This window comes from Molothrus ater, chromosome 2, assembly GCF_012460135.2.
Source record: "Molothrus ater isolate BHLD 08-10-18 breed brown headed cowbird chromosome 2, BPBGC_Mater_1.1, whole genome shotgun sequence".
In the NCBI taxonomy this organism is placed as follows: domain Eukaryota; kingdom Metazoa; phylum Chordata; class Aves; order Passeriformes; family Icteridae; genus Molothrus; species Molothrus ater.
In genome coordinates, this window is record NC_050479.2 from 69,389,466 (window position 1) to 69,410,621 (window position 21,156).

A 21,156-nucleotide genomic window follows, 5' to 3' on the forward strand; every position below is an offset into this window, starting at 1 on the left:
CTCCCAGCTCCCCACCACGCTGCTCACTGAGCGATGGCACCGCTCCCAGTGCATCCTGAGGGCAGTCCCTGGGGACAGGGATTTGCACAAGTGGCATCTCTGCTTTCCCTGGGCACTCTCCTCCAACCTACTTAGGCTTTCCCAGGGAAAAAAAAATGTGCTGCAGTGAGGCAGCTGAAAAGTAACAGAATGAATACAGGGTGGGAAGGGGATGGGGGGAGTAAAACTGTGTCTTTAACCTTTTTCTTGACTTGTATTTGGCTTTGAGTGCTCCACTATGCAACTTTAATAGAGATTCCCTGCAGTGGGGTTACATGGATCTGCAAGCACCTGCAGTGTCAGCAGACTTGGAGGGGAGGATGGAGCATGCCTTCTTGGAGACTTTTCCACAGAAAAGTTTCCAGGGCTCTGACATCCCCACTGAGATGACAGGGCACCAATCTTCAAAGGCTCTTCTGAACTCCCTATATGGAGCTGAGTTTATTTACTTTAAGGACATTCATCCCCTACAGCCAACAGGGAGCACAAGGGCTCGAGCTGCTTTGGGCAAGAAAAAGGTCTGCTTGTCATGACCTTGCATCCCCTGAAATTGTTGGAAAGCTTTCTGAGACAGCTTGGAGTAGTGCACTGGATCAGGCAGCTAACTATAAAACTTGACTGACTTTGCAAGCATACCTTACTCCCATGGAGACTGACAGCAGGGCTCACAGGATTTGTGCTGCATACAAACATCAGCTGGTTTTCAAATGATCATTAATATCATTACCCCAAAATCTGTAGCATGCTGAACCCCCTTGCTGTGCAAACATGATCAGGCCATCAGGTTCAAAGTTTCAAATTATTCCCACCTTCCCAGGGAAGCATCTTAAAAATCCCTTTAAATGCTAACATTTCTTTTTCCACTTTCCTCTCTCAAAAATATTGTTTAGTGAATCTGTAAAACCTCTAAAATCAGGTTGTCATCTTTGGACATGGGCCACATTTGGAATTTCTCATCTAGAGAGGCAAATGTTTCACTACATGCTGGCCACCTAAATCCAGGAAACTATGTAATGAAAACTATTTTACAATCTTATCTGTGGTTGCTGCCTCCTATATACTTTATAGTTGACATTTTTATAATACAAGAGGGATGTAAAATATATCCACCTAGACAGTAGTCTGTCAGTCAAAAAAGGACCAGCGCAGCATAAGTCCCCAGCAGATTTTAGCTTTTGCCTGTTCCAGAGAATAATAGCTGGCTGTCTGGCTCTGCAAGAAATGGATTACACATGCATACATACAGAACACAGACACCTGTTCAAAATGAGTGGTTTGATTCTCTAAGAAAATGTGGGCATTCCCTTAGGCTATTTTTTCCCTCTATCTACTTGCATAGGCAGTACTGAGCAGAATATGTGGTATTGGAAACTATTACATTCTGAATGGCTGATGTAATTGCATTTGAATCTTACCACGACCTCTCCATATCCCCAAACCCAAGGCAAATTTAACCAAATGGACTGCTATTCCATTCACCTGCAAAGATGCTTCCCAGATGAATTTTCAAGTCCTTTAAAGTGAGCATAATTTCCTGATTCCCTCGTTGCCCCCCAGTTCAGACTCATCACAGCACTTTCATTACTGCCCAGCCAAACAGCAGATAGTGTTTGCAAATGTTGTTGATGGTATTGCAGTACCCTGTATGAAGAAGAGTCAAATGCAATATGCCAGAACTGACCCCAGCCTGACAAATAATACCAGCTAACTGTAGCAAAACTGACAAGTCATTTAAGCGCAAAGCACTTTCAAAAATGTCTTATTTAGGCACACAGTGCAGTGGCTCAGAAGTAGCAATCAGCAGTAGGATACTTACCAGCTCAGACCCTGGTAGGTGAGCTGGGAGGACTTGACTGAGGAGCCTGCACAAGCAGCACAGAGCACTGCTGCTCAGAAATGGAGCAGCTGCCTTGGAAAGGGAAGAGATGGAGGCCAGCTGGAGATGGAAGCATGCCCTACCTGGCCTGGGCCCACAGCCCCTGGAGGCAGTGGAGCTGGAGCAGGGAGAACAGGCACTTGATCAATAATGGTGATACAGAGGCTGAACTGTCATGGGATGAAAATAAGGGCTCCCCACAGCCACTCAGAAATCCAGGATGGATGTACAGGCACCTGTGCCCAAAGCATGTGTGCAGCCACTCCTGAGTGCCATGGTGTCAACAGCCTTCTGGGAACTGGGGCCAGGTAAGACCACCTGTGAGCTCTCAGGGTGCCCTGAACAACAAAGTAGAAGAGGATATGCCTGGGTAAACCCAGACACATGGAGTACTTGATTAAGTCTAGCCCCTAGAACTCTTTCCTTCTTTATAAGGCATAGAGTGCCTCAAAGAACAGGCTGCTGCATTTCCTTTAAATTCAGTCCTTGTCTGCAGTATTTATTTGAAAGACCCTCTTGATGAGTGAGGAACAAGAATGATAGCAACTGTAACAGTGACCTCTGCTTGAGGGAAAGAAATCATTTTGATTAAATGGGTTAATACTGTTTTGCAGCAATGTTAACCTCTGTCTTTTAGGTATGCCATATAAACAGCTGGAAGAAAAGATATGCTTATTAATGATCAAAACTTTCCAGGCTTTCAATTAATGAATTAAAGAAAATGCTAGCTAGTCACATCTCTGTCCTCTGAAAAATTCCAAAGAGGGGAGAAATGATAGGACATTTCCAATATTTTTTGGATAAAGAAATTGAGCACAAGAAAACTAAAAATCTTTCAAGTGACTTTGAATATGCCTGATGAAACAAAAGCAAGTACAAGTAAAGCTTGAAGGATTTCTGTGTATGCACCTTACATTTTCTATTTTGCTTCTGGAGTTGCCTCAAAGAGTTTTTTTGGGGTTTTTGCAGAGATCAGAAGTACAAATAAAGAAAGAAATTAGCAAGAAATCTAACAAATGTTGTCACCAGTCTTTTCAAAACCAGATCACAAACTGCATCACTGGATTACCACTTTCATTGCAAATGCTTCATTCCAGGTGCTCACACCTTTCCATTATTCAAATGAGAGCTAAGTTGCTAGAAGAGGACAGATGTCCAATGCACATTTTGTTTTCTTCACACACTTTTTTTCCAGAAGCTGCTCTGATACAGCAGATACAGACCCAGAGTTACAAGGGCAGAGATGTGCCTCCATTCCTCCTCTCCGCCTTGCAAGGTCTCCGAGACACTCAGCATGGGGACACTGGACTCTGCTTTGCACAGAGCCTCTCCTTCAGGACCCTTAGGTACCACCACAGCCCATGAGCAGAGCAGTCGCTGTCATCCCTTGGATTACTCAGGACAAGACCTTTTACCCTTCAGGATGTAAATCACCAGCTGTCAAGTGGCTTCAATGGCACTCGGCTCCACGTGAAGAGGCGCTATAGAAATGTTAATCAATTCTAATCAATACCAGATCCTGTGTCTGAAATGAGCTGCTGGCAGCAAAATGGCAGCAGCAGAGCTGAGGTTCTCCAGCAAACACTTAGAGTACAAAGGGAAAACCACTGACCCCGAAATATCCCTCCCATTTAAAAGCAGGCTGGCAGGAGTGACACTGAGGAGCTCTGGCACAGCAGGTATGAACCTGAACCAGCTGGCAAAAGGAATGGGTTTTGATTTCCAATGCCATCCACACAATTATTTTCATTAAACAGGATCCCATGTCAAGTCTTTCACCCTGTGCTCCTGTGCTGTCCCTGTACTGCTGGGACCCTCAGCAATGGCCCCAGGGCAGCATCTCCCATGGCAACCCATTCCAAACCCATGGAAAACAGACCATGTGGTACCCAGGTGGACTTGAACCCCTGAAAACACTAATGGCTGCTTCATTTCAAGGAGGGGAGAAGACAGGCTGAGCAGAAAGGTTCATTATTCAGTGGAGGAAATGTGACGTGGCCCAAAACTGAATAACAAAAGTACATAGCCAATAAGATACATATTTTAAAGATAAGCTATTGCTAGCAGAACAAGTCCAGACAGAAATCAGTCAGGGAAGGAAGACAGAGCAACCAGACACTTGCAATATGCTCCACACAGTACACTGATGGACAATAAACCTGTCTGAACCAATACAACAAATTGGATGTGGCTTCCTGCATCTTTCATGGGCCACCAGCTGCCATCTGTATGTTTCCATATTCATCTATCATTATCTCATACTTATTATAATTGTCACAAGCTTCATGAGAACACCCCTCACAGTGATCCCAGTCTGTCTTCCACATTAAAATCAATGTCAAAATCAGAGTCCCAATGGACTGAGTCTTTGTTATTTTTAATTCTGGGGACAGAATCCTTTTTTTTGACACACAAGTTAAGAAGCAAATGAATTTGATATTAAAATGTTCAAGAAATAATATTTTACTGTAGTATTTAGGAGAATAAAATATTTTTAATAGCACCAAAATATTTCTTGATCTTGTCTTTTACTTGTATTTTTGGTATAATAATTACCTTTTTCTAACCTCCCCAAAATTATAAACAAAACTATATTCTTTTATTTTGAACCTCCAGGGGTATCCTGGTCCAGTTTCCAAATATTTTTGAATGTTCTATAAAATTAAAAATTCATCCAAACTTCAGAGTTGTGAGTTTGACCCATCAGCATTTTCTGAGGGGAAAAAAAGAAAAAAAATAAACAAAACCCCACACCAGAAACATGTTGGTCAGCTCCTGAAAATATGTGCTTTTAAGGAGTCCCAGATGGCCTGGCAGGAGGCATGAAATATTAAATGCTTTTAAAAGAAAATAAACCTAATTATCTTTCTATGCATTCATATCAAAAGATCCTCAATTTTTTGTCTTTCTTTCTTCAAAAACAGAGATACATAGATAGAAAAATTTGGATCACTTACAATTTAACACTGAAATTTCAGTTCATAGCCCTGTAATACAGTAGGATGCTCTAAAATTGGAAATCTTTAACAAGTCAGTATTAGCTGTGAAGTGTTACTAATTCTGAATTCCTGGTGGTTTGGCACTTTAAATTAAGTACCAGATGAGATCAGATGAGGAGTGAGTTTTTTTCATTGTTTGCTCATTCTTGTGTATTTATGAAAGTAATTTTCTAAAAGATCCTGGGCAAAACACTGTAGAAATTGAACACACAAACTATTACAGTAAAATACAAAGAGGCACAGTATTGTATCTTTGGATAAATAGCTCTCTTATTAATTGTGCATCCCAAACAGAAATGAATGCAAATCAATTTTCTTCTGTAAGATATAATTTCATTCATTCCAGGGACCTGAACCACAGAAATAATCATCAATATTTTTCCCTGACACCCAGACATCCATTACAGGATCCCATCCACACACTCTTCATCCAAGCAAGGAGCTCAGTTTTCCTGAATGAATCAATTAATCTCTGTTTACTTACGTGTTTCCCCATCCATAACAGCACTGATTTAGTAAATCCCTTCTAAAACTAAATTTCAACATTAAACATAGAACTCCGACATGTGAGCCGGCAGAATTCATCAGTGTCATATGGATATTCCCCAGCTACAGGAAACAGGAATTTATTCAGCTCAGGTTTATTGCTGGAAGTGTTCCCCTAGCACACAGGCTGCTTAGCTCTGCTGAAGTATGTGGTGTGCACTTTACATTTCAATAATACAAGGTACTCCTAAAACCAAAGAGTTCCAGTTCCTGGCTCTAGCTGGTCCTACACACCTCACACAGATCAGTGAGGCCCGTCACTTTCTGAACAGAACATTTGCAGCAAAAACCTCAAGACATGCTGATTTGAAAACAATCTTTCCACCTTTGTGTATAAAACACAGCTAACTAATAAGAAGAGGTCTAACACAGACATCAATCTACTTTTGTTGCCCTTATCCCAGGGCAAAGGTGGGCATAGCCCAAAATAAGGACTCTGCACTCTGCTGACCTGAAGTAGGAGGTGAGGACTCAGCTGATTTGCTGCAATAAGTGCAGCTCACTAATTTTCCCTGAACACAAAGGAGATAAAAATCCCCACAGAGCAACAACAAATTGCTGAATGTTATGTCAGTGTTTTTCCTACAGAACTTTGCTCCAGGAGGCACGAGATTAAATAAGAGTGAAAGCTTTCACTTAAATGAATAAATTTCTACCCTCCATGTCTGCAGAGGAAACCTCCCAAGAGCTCAGAAGACCTCTTGTTTCAGCATGTCACCATCCTAAAAAATAATTGTGATTATCACAGCCTAGCTTAAAAAATTAGATTTTACAAATTTTTAACACAACACTTTGCATCAGGGTTGGATTCACTCCCTCTTTAGGTGTCTCTTAATCATATTTTTGATTTCTTCATCATGAGCACTAGACACTTGGCTTCCATCTTCAGGGAAAGTTGTGACATTGGTGTCTGTAACTGTAGTGGACCACACCAAATCTGCAGGACTTGCAGAAAATTGCAAGATCTACTGGAGTTACCCCTGCCCTGGTGGAAAAAAGGTAAAGTGTCATAGCCATTCACTCCCACAAGTAAGCTTTCAGCTGCCTTTTCTCATGTATTTATTTTGAGAAAGCAGATTAGGTCAAAATTTGTAAAGGTCAAAAAATTGTAGACTGCTTCTTTAGCTCATACAATACCAAAATATGAAAGGAAATCCTAAATTCTCACTACCCCTAGAACCAGGTTTCCATTTAGTTAGAATTTTTTTATCCTTTTCAAATATACACACCGCAGCTTGATTAAATACTACCCAGTCACAAATCCCAACTTCACACTAAAATGCCTCATCAGCAACTCTTCAGAAAGTCAAATACATTGAGCCACTCCAATTACCTCTAATAAAATTCTTGTACTTTAATTTGGAACAAAATTTCAAGTTTTCCACTCTGGCAAAAGAATCTGAAATATTGCAGAACTTAAACAAAGTCCCTGTAATTCTTGGAGAAAGAGGTTTTAGAGCAGTTCTCTTGGTTTAGAAGCCCATGGTATAACCTGGAATAGCAAGTACAGACATCCAAGTGCTAAGTGGAATTAACACCAGTGTTCAAGAGGGTTATGATCCAACAAGTCCTGACCAACCCAGGTGTGGGCAACAGCACATCCTGCAACACTTGTGTTTCTACTAAAGATTTTCTTGAGTGCTCATAATCTTTCCTCTTGAGCACCGAGAATTGGGGCTCCTCATGCATATACCTGCCTCCTGAAGTGGGGACACATAGTTCTGTGTCTAAAGGACTGGCAGCTCTCTAAGTCCTTTGGGCCTCAGTTAAGTCCTAAGGGCTTGATTCGCTATATTTGTTCAGATCCTAACATCCTAACCATGCTCAGGGCAAGATTTAGGAATTGCTACCGTTTATGGATTTCTTATGTGAGCTATGCCAGCCCTTGAGTCAAGCCCTGAGATTAAACTTCTGTTTTCCAAACTAAGCTCTTAAATTTATTTACAGCAGCTCTAAAAACCTTAGGCCCTCTATGGAAAGGCATGTCTACCTTGATCTTCTCATGGGATCTGCTCTGCAGTCAGTATGCCATAAAGCACATGGAGAAAAAGAGCCCTGCATGCAGCCCCTTCTCAAACCATCATTGTGGGTCTCATTATCCCATCCAAGTCACTGCCAAAGATCTCCATGCTCCTCCTTGATTCCGTGTGGGGTGAGACTTGCCAAGAGTGCCCCCAGAAAGTCAAACCTACACCCTATACATACCTCACAGCCACTAAGGAGTCTCCACAGGCACAGAACCCAAAACCCAGCCCTGCTCTGGTTGGGGAAATAAGGACATGGGAACAACCAGCTGCACACTCTGGAAAGCCAACTCTTCAGCCAGTTTTTGTCAGTGCTGGTCTATTTACTGACTCCCTCACTCTGAAACAGGAATTCCCTAAGAGGAAAGTACTGGAGCAGCCTGGGCAGGTCTGAGCACTGCAGCAGCCTCTTCTTTCTATGGTGGTAAAGGGTACAGTCCCCATAACATGCAACTTTTTCTTTTGCTTTATCATAGGAGAGGTTTTACTGTCTTATCTCTCTTATATAAGCCACCGCTCTTCAGCACAAGCAGAAAGAAAAAACCCATGATGAGGCATTTCTAATTCCTCCCCTTACATGCTCTACTCTGAGTACAGTAGACTGCTACTGAAAATCCTCCCGGCAAACAATGCAGGATCAAAGAGAAGAGCAGAATTCTGTGTGACTTATTACTAAAAAATGAATGGTGGGGCTAAACAACAGCTTAGGAAATTATGTAAGGAGTAAGTATACATTCAAAACAACCCCTTCTAAGGAGTAAGTATGCATTCAAAACAACCCCTTCTAAGCAAATCCCAGAACACTCCATACAACAGTTCTTAAATGGAATATAATAACTGCTATGCTGTTCAATTGTCTTGATATAAGCTCACCAAAAAAATAAGATAAACCTTACCAATCTTCTCAACCCAACACCATCATAGAAAATAAATCTTAAAATGGCCATAATTTTAAACCATATACCACAAAGAGCCAAAACAAAACAAAAATAAACAAAAAAACAAACCCCCAAAAATCCACAAAAATTAGAACAACTCATTATGGAAGATAATGAAGATGCAAGATGTTTTCTGCTGTAGGTCTACAAGCCAATTGCTGAAAATTAAGACTAAACTACTCGTCAATGAAGAATACATGGAAGAACAAAACCCAGCCTGCTCTTTGTTCATACCACGCAAACACAGTGCTCCTCTCTGGAAGTGATGCTTATCAGTGCAAGCAGGACTACAGACCTCCTTCAACAGTGTCCTCATAAAACAGACTTTCTTTGGCAGCTGGGTGGGCTACAAGAAGAAAAGTGAGCAGGTCTTTCTTCAAGCAGCAGTGGTAGTAAGAGGTTGTTGGTGCAGCCAGCAGCCACGATCACTGATCCCACCCAGCTCAGATGCCTGACAGAGCCAAGATGCAGAGTGCACATGTGTCCTGTGCAGGCAGAAAACATTTCCTTGGTAATTAGCAGCAGAGTCTCCTACCTGGGGAGGCATTAATAAACTGCACTCATCATGAAAAATTAAACATCAATGATTGAAACAGCAGCATTTGCTCTCAAGTGTCACGCTTTGGCACTATAACAGGAGATGACAGACTCAATTTCAAATAGTGATTGCAAGAGACGATGAAGGCAAACTAGTCAGAAACCCCAGCTTAGCATGCAGAGTATTACACTGGTGACAAGTCAAGGATTTTGTTCTCAGATCTGTTTGTGAGAAGCAGTTTTGTACATTCAGCAAAGGAATCAGAAGGGAATAGCAATTACAGAGAGCTGCTGCAGCTGAGCATTTTACACCATCACACCAGTGCAGCTCGTTTCCCAGCAGGATGTTCCTATTGGGAAAACCTGATATCTGCTTGACATTACTGTTCTTCCCACAGCAGTTCAAGCAGTAGGATGTTTCTGAGCAAAACTGTAATGATTCAATAGAGAAATGTTTCACCCATAGAGGGACAAGACATTACCTCACCAGAGCCAGCAGCTTTAGTGGATTTATTGCATGTTATCCCACAGCGGTTATTTTTCCTCCCAGTTTTAATTTTGCAGCACATAGTGGTTCCTTGCTACAAGAACAATTTGCATAACCAAGCAGAGACTCATTTTAAAGCACACTTACAACAGCATCCAAATGCCATGCTGTACACAGGGCTGGGAATGGCACATCAGGTTTCAGTATTGTTATTAAACCTTAATACTTCCTGAGGGCTATGCAGTCTTAATTGTATCTCGTGCCTTTGCCACAGCACTGCACATAGTGTCATTTCAGTACAAATCAGATGAAAACCCATGCAGATTTATCTGATTAATTCCCCTATCAAAGTTTTTGAAACCTGTTTTCTCTGGAAACCTCTGAGGAGAAGATAAGGTGCAATACACAGAAGTGAAAGATTAAAAACACATTGCTGTAGTTTTGTATTGGTACAAAAAGTGAAACACCAGGGGAGAAGAAAGCGTAAAGTGCTTGCTGTTCTCCCAAAGACATGAAACAATGTTTTTTGACAACTAACACTTAAATTTCAGTTTGTTTCCTCACAGTCCCTCAAAATGCACTGCCTTTTTTTTTTCTTTTTCCTTTGTTATTCTTTGATTTCTCTATGGAAATATGGTGGAGCACCACTGCATGCTATCTGTGTTGATAGTGTTTTAAAAAATCATTTTAGGAAAACACGCTGTGCCATATTTATTCAATCTTACAGTAGAAAGCAGGTTACTGGTGCTGCTTTACTACGTCAGCCTGTAACTCCAAGTTCTGTATTTAGAAGTACAAAGCAAGAATTTGTAGAGGGTATTGCATCACTCACTAAAGACACTGTATGTGCATAATTTGAAACAGATCTTCTGGACTTCCTTGGATTTTTTGTAGCTGTTTGTTTATGTTTGCAGTCTGCCCTGTGGTCTGCATCCTTTTTTATATACACAGCTTCTTTGATGGTCTTCTATGAGAGGTTTTCCTTGTGCTTCTTTCTCTTATTTAATTATTCAGTGTCTGAATTAATAAACAGCTTAGAAAATGAAAATGTCACAGCTTAGTGCAGAATGCATCCATTACTAAAGTAGGATGCAGGACAGTTAAAGGTACGTTACACCCAGTGATAATAGAGATTATCTTCCTCCAGCTGGAATACAAAGCAAAAATATCCCATTGACAGCAATGAGAGCCAGTGGGCTTAAAAGAGTCTCATGATCTTACAAATTAAGACAACCTACTTTTCATGAACAGTGACAGAACTTGTAGTCTAAGCATCATTTAAGAGCTATAAAGTGCACAAATGCTCAAAGGGATTAAATTTAGTTTAAAAAAACAATTTGCAGATCTCATGAAAAATGTTATAACAGTTTGATCCAAATGTGTGCAATCAAAACCACAAAAATTTGCTAACCTCTCCCCTTCGCTCAACTTGTCCTATAATGAAATACCCTGGGGAAGGAAACAGGCCATAGGATATAACTTTTAGGGTTTTTTAAATTCTTTGAAGTACTTGGTCTGGGCATAAGCAGAGAGGTTGATAGATGCTTTGGAGATTGAAGGATAATTTGGGCTTAGCTTTATCAGATGGATTTGAGGAAATAGCTGAGATTTGACTGAATAAAGATATGCTTATGCACTGGCTTCTACCATAATTTCTGCCTACGTGGAAGAATGCAATAATAATGCTTACAGAAGCATCCACAGGGCTCTGAAAACATCTAGCACAATCCAACAAAGCCTGATACACCATTTGTAGAAGCAGAGAGAAGCAAAAGAAGGTAAAAATTGTCCCCATGGCTCCTCACAGCCTCACCAGTCTGGATGCAGCAATGTCCCTGTTTCCTTCTTGCACTCCTCAAACCTCTTTTCACTGCAATTGCTTTCAGCCATTCATCAGAGAAACAGGCTGGGGGAGATTTTCAAAAGAAGTGCCCCAATCTCAGCTTGGGGACATGGACCTGCTGCAGGGAGGCAAATCCCAGACAGTGTGGGACTAAAACTACATTTTCTTGCCAGGGACATCTGAAGCAACACACATTAACTGTAAATGTTAGAAAACCACTTTTTCTGAGGAATCAATGGCAAATTATGTTTTATATTAACATGAAGAACCACATTTCAGCAAAAGAGGTATTTCTTAATGACTATAATCCTCTCCAGCTGAATTCCTGTCAACTACATCCAGTCTACTTCTGCTAGCAGAAATCAAAGTTTCCTTCTTGAAACAGGCCAGCATTTTAGGCCCAACTGAAAAAAATTTTTCTCATCTCAACTACTTACTATGTCTAACCCCCTGAGACACTTATCTTCTAGTGTCTCCAAACAAGCCCTCATTTTTAGCTGTTCACAGGCAGACAGTCAAGTGCTGTAGGCTTTATACAAACACAAAGTAAGAAATGGACATCACCTCAAAAAGTTAAAGTAGGACGAGTTGAAAAAAAGTGTGGGGAAAATCAAAAGTCATGTGGAAGAAACACTCCAGCAAAAAGCTTTGTCAGTGGACAAAAGAGAGAAGCACTGATGACCTGATAGTTTAGTGCTCTGTTATTAGAAACTCTTTAAGCACTCCATCCTTCTACTACAAAAAACAAGCACCTTATGTGGTTGAGGAGAGTGTGAGTTCACTTTAAGAAGTCTGAAATTTCAAACATAATGATGCTCTACAATGTAATTCCCCAGGGCATCCATGAAAACCTGTGCTCTCTGTGGCTGGGAAAGGGCTCACAGAAAGATATACATTAGGATGTGCAAAAGCATTTTCTGAGACAACAAAACGTACATCATGTTTCAACTGAGAAAACACAGAAGCAAAGTTAAAGAGGAAATTATTGTAATCTATCCTGTGGCAGACAAATTAAATACAGAAATGTTAATCCTTGAAGGCATATAGATGCTTGATTAGGCAAAGTGTATTGATTGGCAAAAAATTTATTCCAAGATCAAAACCTGCATTGATTGCTGTCCCTCTGCTTACCCAGTTTAACCAACGTGGCCTAAGAGACTCGTGTTTGTGGAGGGTGGCTCTGAGAACGGGCAGTTCCCTTTCCCTTTCCTGCTCTTTCCACCCCATTTAACAGGACTCCATGGTGGTGCCCTTCCATCCCCACATACTGTGGCTCCCCACCTATTTTGCTTATGCTTAATTCCATTTCTATCTCCATTTTCCACCAGCAGGAGCTAAAACTGAACACTGGGATGGAAGCTGGATGTAGAACAGGGAGAGCCTCTGCAGTACATGTGGCAGCTCACTGTGGTGACAGACCAGCCACTGCCCTTCGCTGAGCCTTCAGTGCCAGCAGAGTTTCAGGGGCACTTGTGCCACAAGAAAAACAAGGTTTTTGGCTGCTGTCTTCCCAAGGGGCCTTGAATGAACAGTACCATGAGCTTGTGTCATGCTCAGTCTGGAACAGTCCTTAGTAAATCCTTATCCAGCATCAAGAGATACCACATTACAAGATGACAACTTGAACCTCTTCTCCTTCCTAGCACTATTGTTTATGTATTTTCAGATCATTTCCACAGATTTGCTTGTTTATCTTTACAGATAGAAAATATAGTATTTCTAGTTCCCCAGCTAAAAACTTTGTTCTCAGCAGAGCTTGCAATGCCTCCCAGTCTAGTACTACCTTCAAATTCAATTGAATTTTGTATTCACAAGCCAGACTTAATGGGAAATACATTCTGTATATAAATTCCTGTGGGAACCCAACGGACAATACATCCCAATTTAAAGTATGACCATCTATCATTACCTTTGATGCCACTTTAGGTATGTCTGATATTACTTGGGCCTCAGAAAATTTATTTGGTGTGGTAGGTAAGAGTAGGAGGTGATGGTAGAAGGTGCTCCTACCAATGAGTTGGAACTATCTGGTCTTTAGGGTTCCTTCCAACACAAAGCAGTTTATGTTTTGACAAACCATATCAATACAAGGTCAAAATTAGTAAGTCACCTTTAAAAGTCAGTTCTATATTCTGTGATTTTCCTTTATTGAACCACATGTACATTCCTAATGAGTCCATTACCTCCATGATAACTTACGATTTTTCTCTTAAGAGAGTTTCACTATTACTTTACTACAGCCAGGATTTAATACTATCCAATGACATAAGCCAGAATAATTCTGGTTTATAATTTAAATCATTGCAATATTGCCCTTCTCAAATAGAAGATAATTCCAAAATTCTCATGACTGCTAAACAAATTTGCAATGATGCACTAAAGGTGTAGGTAATTCCCTATTTCATAGATCCTGTCCCTCATACCTGCAGGGCATCTCTAACTGCCTCTTGCTCTCTCACAAGTGTAGCTGTTTGTTTAGTGCTTCATTTATCACCTCTCCATGCACATTTATCAGCTTTCCATACACCTTTTTGAGGGCTTTTTCCAGCATAGATGAACAAGGAAGTGTGAGAGAGAGAAATCAGATACAACAAAAGGTTGAAATGCAAAATATTTTGAAGTCTCTCTGCATTCTTTTCTGGGCTACTCAGAATAAATGTGAATGACCTACATACTGTGCATACACATGAACTTATCAATTGGGTTAGAAAGGTTACATCTACAGTGGCTCAGCTCCAGTTCAAAAGCAGTTCAAACAGAGCCCTCACAAAAAGAATCTCAGCCCTGCCTATTCACGTTAAAACAGAGCAATTATTCTTTATGATTTGCTGTTCCACAGTTCATGATTCTCATCTCTCTTGGTATTCACTTCAGTGCTGGACCCAGTGTTTGTCATTCAAGTAAGGAAGGATCTTTGCAGATATGAAATGCAATGCAAATACCAAGCTTCACAATTTATTTTTTTTACAAGCATTTCCATTTAAATTTGACTGCTCAGTTAATGAGTGGTTTAACCCCAAAATTATAGCAACTCTGAAAATAGCCTATAAAGTTTTATTCTGTCTGTTAAGATTAGTCTCATAATTTTTCTACTGGCCTTCAGTGTTGCACCAAAATAAAACAGATCTGGTGTTGCCACTAGAGTTACCCTAAACACATAAAAAGCCATGCAAAACCTAAGCACTGAGCAATATAAATCAGGATGCATAATTACACAGCAGCTGCTCACTGGCAGGAAGGAACCCTGTGAGCAAAATTTGGCCTGGTGATTTCGAATAGGATTCAAACAGATACCTACACTTCTCAAATTGCTAAGACTTAGTTTAATGTTAAAGCATAATGTTTGCTAGATCCAAATCATTGTAACTCTTTACAATTTATTTTGTCTAGGATGTGGAATCATAAAAAATAATGCTCAAATGTCAATTCCCTTGTATTTCAAGCCTGCTTTTGTTGTTGCCTCCACACTTAGGATCAGAAACAAAAGGGATATATATAGATCCCCAGAAGATGCCTTGGGAATGCAGATACTTCTCATATATATATATGTCCAGCATATAGGGGTGTCAAAGGTTTTGGCACTGCCCAAAAACTCCTGAGTCACTTTTCTGAATTTAAGTGCCTGCTTCCCCCTTGAATGCCCAACATGCACCTCCAGCTCTTCTGGTATCTAGCACTGGATTCTGAGGCTTAGTACTGCAAGAGGCCAGAAGCCTGAAAACGAGAAAAAATTAGCACCTCGCTCTAACTAAGGTTTTTTAGCCCTTTGTAGGATTTAGCCCTAGCTTTCCTAAAGCTCACTCATCAAAAGTAGTTTTTGAAAATGAGACGTGGCTGTTTGAAAATCTTAGACATCACTAAGGTCAGGGAGACTTCTGCTCTTAGGAAGCTAAAAGCTTTAGAAGGAAACCACAGGAGCACAGGAGAAAAGCGCTTTAAATACCCAGCCCTGTTTTCAGTTACCAGCACGAGCACCCTTTTGGGGAGAACAAGTAACTTCCTTTGCCAGGGCTGTTCCAAACAGCCCACAGCCGTATTCTAGATCCTAAAAAGAGCAGGAAAAAAGCTTGTTGATTTATATATCTATATATGTTCAACACATGCACCAACAACCTGCCACCCCACTGAGCAGGGAGGATGGGGGAAGGGAGCTGATCTCAATGTCAGAACCTGGGATCCATCAGATCCCAGGATACGGACACATGGGTAAGCAGAGTAGCACACTCTTCCAGATAACGACAATAATCTTTTTAATGTATTAAAAATTCAGCCAGAAAGGTGGTAAAGGAGATTTTGGGAAGGGGGTGGGGGGAAGGAAAGATCAAAATAATAGTTTCAAAGCACTGTACTTATTTTAGACATTCTTACAGCGTGTTTCCATAGGAACTGGAACGCAAAGGAGCACACTGCAGCAGCGTTCACAAATGTTGAAATGTTGTGTGGTTTGGTGGCTTGTAAAGGATCGGTTAAGGGCACCATGACCACTCACAGTCCCAGGCACCTGCTGCCTTTGCTGCACAACAGGATATTAGCCATGATGTTTTGCAAAATCTAGGAAAAGAACCTTTTTTGCCAATTTGTTTTTTCCTGTCATCGTGCAGGCATGGCTGTGTAGCCATGTGTACAGCCTCATTCCCGGGCACTCCCCACCCAGATCCACCTCATGTGGGGCATGAAGACAGAGGTGTTTAACCCAGGTTGTCTGGTTGCTGTGGAGCTGGTGTGTCCTAAGGAGTAGCAGGTGGGTCTGGTTTTTGTATCCAGCTTCAGTACCCAGCTGCTGAGTGACCTTGTGCAAGTCACCTCAAGTCAGATCTGCTCCATCTGTCGGCTGTGTGAAATGCATCTCACCCAGCTCTGCAGGCGAGCCCTTCTCTGGCCAGCTGGACAGCTTCTATCCTGCCTGAGACACCCACACCATGGACAGGTCTCTTGTCACATCCATACACTACGCCCTTTGCCCACATTGCCCACATTCTCAATGTGCCACATGGCAATTCAGAACTGCCCGCTACAAAGTGAGGTCTGTGTTGCAGCTCACCAGAGCAGCGTTCAACTGCATGAAGTGGGTGTTGCATGTCTTGGAGCAAGGCATGTGCACAGGGGTGCTTTTGGAAACCTTGCTGGAGAGAGAGCACTGGAGAATATTTAGGATGTGGGGAGCCAGACCTGGTGTAGCATCACCCTTAATGCCTCCTGTGTCAGCCCCCGCCATAAGCTGTCCTCCTCAAAATTAAAACAGATTCTTTCTCAGACGAAATTAATCAGCTGTCTCCAAAAAGCAGCATTAGAAGCAAAGAAACTCAGGCAATGAGATAAAATCCAGGCAACAAGAACCTGGGACTGAGCAGGAGAATAAAGCTATTTAACTGCATTTCTCAAAGAAAACAGAGATGCTCCAGAGTGTGATGAACTGTGCACCTCACCCTGTGGTGGTGAGCCTAAATGACCAGTTTAACTTTAGGTGGTAAAAATGAGACAAAATTGCTCCCACCTCCTGTGCTGTCATTCCTCAATGCACGCAACAGTTCAGTGGCAGCAATCCCATTTGTAAAGGATTTTCTCACCAACTTGTGACAAGGGCTGTGCAAGCACTGGTTACTTTTACTTAAGAATTGAGAAAAAAGTAGAACTTCATTACTTATGAATTTGAAAACCTCCTAATATTAATATATATTGAGACCCGCCAGACTCATACAAGTAAAGGTGGATAAATTTTAACAATCAGGGTCAAACACATTCTTCTTTGGACTTGCCAGGTTTAATGTCACATGCCAGTAAGAAACTAAGCCAAATGCCTCTGTCCAGAAGTATCATCCAAACTACAGCCAGCAGAATCACACAAAATCACAGAAGTTGGAAGGGACCCACAAGGGTCATCGAGTCCAACTCTTAGCCCTCACAGGACATCTCAGCCCAAATGCTCCATCAGTTGTAACTACCTACAAAAATATTTATGCTGTTGTGGAAGTGCAAAAACTATTTTTAAAGCTTCATTTTGTAAATTAATTCAGTGGTTGCCTACATCACAGAGGTATTTTATAAACACTATTACAAAACCATATAAATTTACATATTTAGATGCTCCACATACTGCAATGCTTCTTTCTCACCAAAACAACTTCCACTGTACATATTGCCATGGGAATTCATGTTTAATTACAGATTTAACAAAGAAATATAGATGTAAGATGTCTGAACCCACATCTCATTTCAAATGTAACAATGACAGTTTCAGTCAGTGTAAGGATAGAAGTATCTGGGAAGCCCTGACAGCCTCACAGTGAAATTCTGTGTTTAAAATCTGATTACTTAAAAGAAGAAAATTCTGAATATTCAATCTTTTCACACCTATCCAACAAAGCAACTTTGGGAAGGTGCATTGAAACTTTCACTATGTCTGCACCTTGTATTTTAGGCATACGAAACAGTATGTTACAAATAAAGATATGTATGCTTTTTTGCCTGTGAAGTCACTGATGTAGCAGAAGACATGCTTTAATGTCAGTTTCCAAATCTGAGTGAAATTTAATTACTTAAACCAGTGCTGTAACAAAGACACTAAAGCAGGATGTAAATTTTGCACACCTGCATGTATTTGCACAACTCCAAATGCAAGTACTGAAACTCCCAGTGGGGAGTAAAGTCACAAGCCACAGTGAGATGGACTAAACACAGAGAGCAGTCTGCTTCACACCCCAAACTAAACAAAACAACACATACAGCTGCAGTGGGTATATAGATAGTGTAGAGATATTAGGATTTCTGATACTGCTATTTTTACCTTAGATAACTCAGTCTATAATAAAGAATACAGTGTCCTGCACTGGACAAGCTGGCTGCTGTGAACTCACCCAAGCATTCAGCTTTCTGTTCTGGGTCCCCTTGTGGGCAAGTCAGATCCAGATCTTCTCTCTCGCATCCAAACTTGGTTTGTTTTTACCTGAGACCACATCTCACTCCGAGAAACCATCACTCTCAAAAAGAGCAGAGTGAGCCCAGCACGGGTCTGCCTGCAGGACTTCTCTAGGGGCTAAGAACAAGTAGAGATCTGCCAATCTGGCCACCCACTCTAGAAAGCATTTCTCCAGCTTAGCTTTCCCACCGTAAATTCTTGATGCAGAGAAACAATTAAAAATAAAAAGCAATCCAGTCGTTTATCTCCAAGGCTGGAGAGAAGGAAAGAGGCTGCCACAGCAGTGCCTGTTTTGAATGCTTGGCAGGTACACAAGCACAAGGGGGATGATGCTATAGATAAACATAGACAGAAATAGCTAGAAGGATGAGCTGGCTCAGGGTAGCAGTGGTGAAAGGCAGCAATCTCCCTTCTCCTGTGATTGTACAAAAACTAGCAGCTGACCCACAGACTCACCGAGAGTGTTGGCAGGAGAGGGTCCCTCCGGGCTCTGAGCCTCACACTGGAAATATCCTCCTCACACAGATCCCCTTCCCCATCTTGGATACATGCTTTGAAGGCTGCATCTTCTCAGCCTGCTTCTGACTCAGAGCACAAAACCTGCTCGCTGCCTGTCGGGGGTTTTGGTGCTGTTCCCAGAATCCTGCCAGGAAGCTGCAGCTCACAGATCCCCCTGCGCCAGCAGGAAAATCCAGTAACCGTGGCTCAGAAAATACTGCCAAAGCACAAAACTGAAGTATCTGGGCAGCCACCTCATCTCTCCCCCATGAGCAGCCTCACACAGCTCTCCCTACTGCTGGTACCAGCCCACAAAGAGACAGAGATGTCACCTGGCACTTATGCAATTATGCTGCAAAAATACAAAACAGTTAAATGCAAGAGTTTTACACAGCTGCCACCATTTAATCACCGTTTTTCCCTGCTCCTTTTCTGTATGGCAACAAATTCTAATTTTCTTCTAAAACTGGAGAACAGTCTCACCTGAATGTGCCTGCACTGGGGAAGAAGAAGGATTAAAAATCCTGCTTTTTAAAGCTGCTTGAGCAGGAAAAGATTACTCAGTGCCTACTTTACCCTGTGCAGTATCAATATCCAGGATCCTTGTCTGTCAGTATGATGGGACACCAGAGAAACTACACAGCTTAGAAAGGGTTGAGATGGGCAACGACACTGAGCTCAGCTAGAGGTGGCAGTCTGGGAAGGGAGACACTCCTCCTCAATCTGAGAAAACTGAGAAGGAGGGAAGTAAAAGAAAGGTGAGAGTGACAGGCATTACCACTGTGGTTTCACTGGTGGGGAGCAAGGGTGATTGAGGACATGGCAAGGTGTGCATCAGAGAAGAGATAAACTACAGAAAACTAGGACTGGGTTACAGACAAGTGAAACTATGCAATACAGCAGAATTCATGAGTGGGGCAAGCAGCCAGGAATGTGAGAACACAACAGAAGGAGGGAACAGGCATGGGAAGAAAGCGATGTCATGAGAAATGGAAGGAGAAGAATGATCTGAGAAACAAATGAAAAACTCAGTGCTTAGAAAGAAAATGAGGAAACATAAATCACAAACTAACACCAACCTAATTTTAAATAATTTTGTTAATCTGTTGTACCTGAAAACATCACATTCTGACACATGTTCTGATTCCCTTTTTACCACTGGGGGTTACGTTACTTCAACCACTGAACCATGCTCCTGTGTCCAGGAGGGAATGTCCTGAGGGACTTCTTCACCTCCTTTAGAGCAAGGGGACACAGGACCCCTCTAGCCCAGCGTTGGTGGCAGGGGCAGACAGGAGCCATGCCATCACAGAGCTCTTCACCTCCCACGCCACCACTCCATCAGCCTAGTGGAGGGGCACGTACAGATGTGGGATCAAAGGCTGCTATTATGGGACAGCTGCTGCCTCGCTCACCAGCTGCCAGCTCAGGCTGCTTGAGGAAACCTCGCAGGCTACAGCTATCCCATTCAATTAGTCATTCCCAAGTAGCTTCCCGGGAATAAGGTCACCTTCCAAGATACGACTGAAATGGGTGACTGCATGCAGCTGCCTGATGGGGACATGCCCTGACCCTACAACTCCTGAAAATAGGCCTGGGAACCCACTGGGAGAAAACTGCCTGGGAGGGCTCTAATTCAGGCCAGGAACTGCTCCAGCAGCTTCCCAATGTCAGCAGACAGGCTCTCCTTGGGGCCTGGCAGTGCCCTTTGCTAATAGAGACAAACGTGTAGCTTAACATAATACTGCAGTTGGTCAGAGAAAACCTATTATTTTTTCATCCTCCTTCATTTGTCTTGACTACCATGGAAAATCAGAAAAAAACAGTATGTTTGTCATGGTAGGAAAACTCAAGAACCTTAAATAAATAGCTTTTGAGATAGGGCTGATAAAGAAAAACCTTAGGTTCAGAAAGATAAAGCCTACAAGTGACAGCAGAGATACAAATGGACACTTAAATTTGACAGGAAAAAAAAAACCACAACAGTAAGCTTTAAATAATTTGTGTCCAGGCAGAGTCTTCAGGCACATTTATTTGCTGTTTTCCATGAAGGAAACCATTATTGTTATAAAAATTACCACACATTTTTTGATTATGTTGTTTTGTTGGACAAGAACCAACTTTGCCTGACAGTGCAAATAAAATAAAAAGGGCATTTCAAAAATTCACAGGGTGTAAACTGTTCCTTTCTAAAACATTCCTATCAGCTAGGGTTACCTCCTTTCAGATTAATGGAGAAGAGAGCCTGAAAAGCAGGTAACTGTGACCTAAAGAAACTAAGAGGGAAATGTTTTGGCAGTTGATTGGAATAAGTACTTTGTACCAAGCAGCTGATGATTTCAGACCTGCCCTGTGTTTTTTGCACTACTTTCACAATAAGGTGAACTGCTACCACCTGTTCTTTGTCAAGGAGGAGAACACAGTTGAAGTATTTACAGTTTGATATTTACCAT

The 21,156-nt window shown here is 41.7% G+C and overlaps 1 protein-coding gene across 4 annotated transcripts in view; it reads right to left on the reverse strand.

Moving 5' to 3' along the window:
* MTUS2 (microtubule associated scaffold protein 2) overlaps positions 1–21,156 on the reverse strand; it is a 252,775-nt gene that overhangs the window by 213,577 nt on the left and 18,042 nt on the right. For 2 of the 4 annotated variants that reach the window (XM_036404071.2, XM_036404073.2), the window contains exon 1: positions 18,662–18,981. The exons of 1 other annotated variant lie outside the window; for it this stretch is intronic. The gene's annotated coding sequence lies outside the window, so the exon portion shown is untranslated. Of the gene's footprint in view, positions 1–18,143; positions 18,448–18,661; positions 18,982–21,156 lie in introns of those variants that run through there. One more of the 4 variants, XM_036404072.2, reaches the window with a different exon arrangement.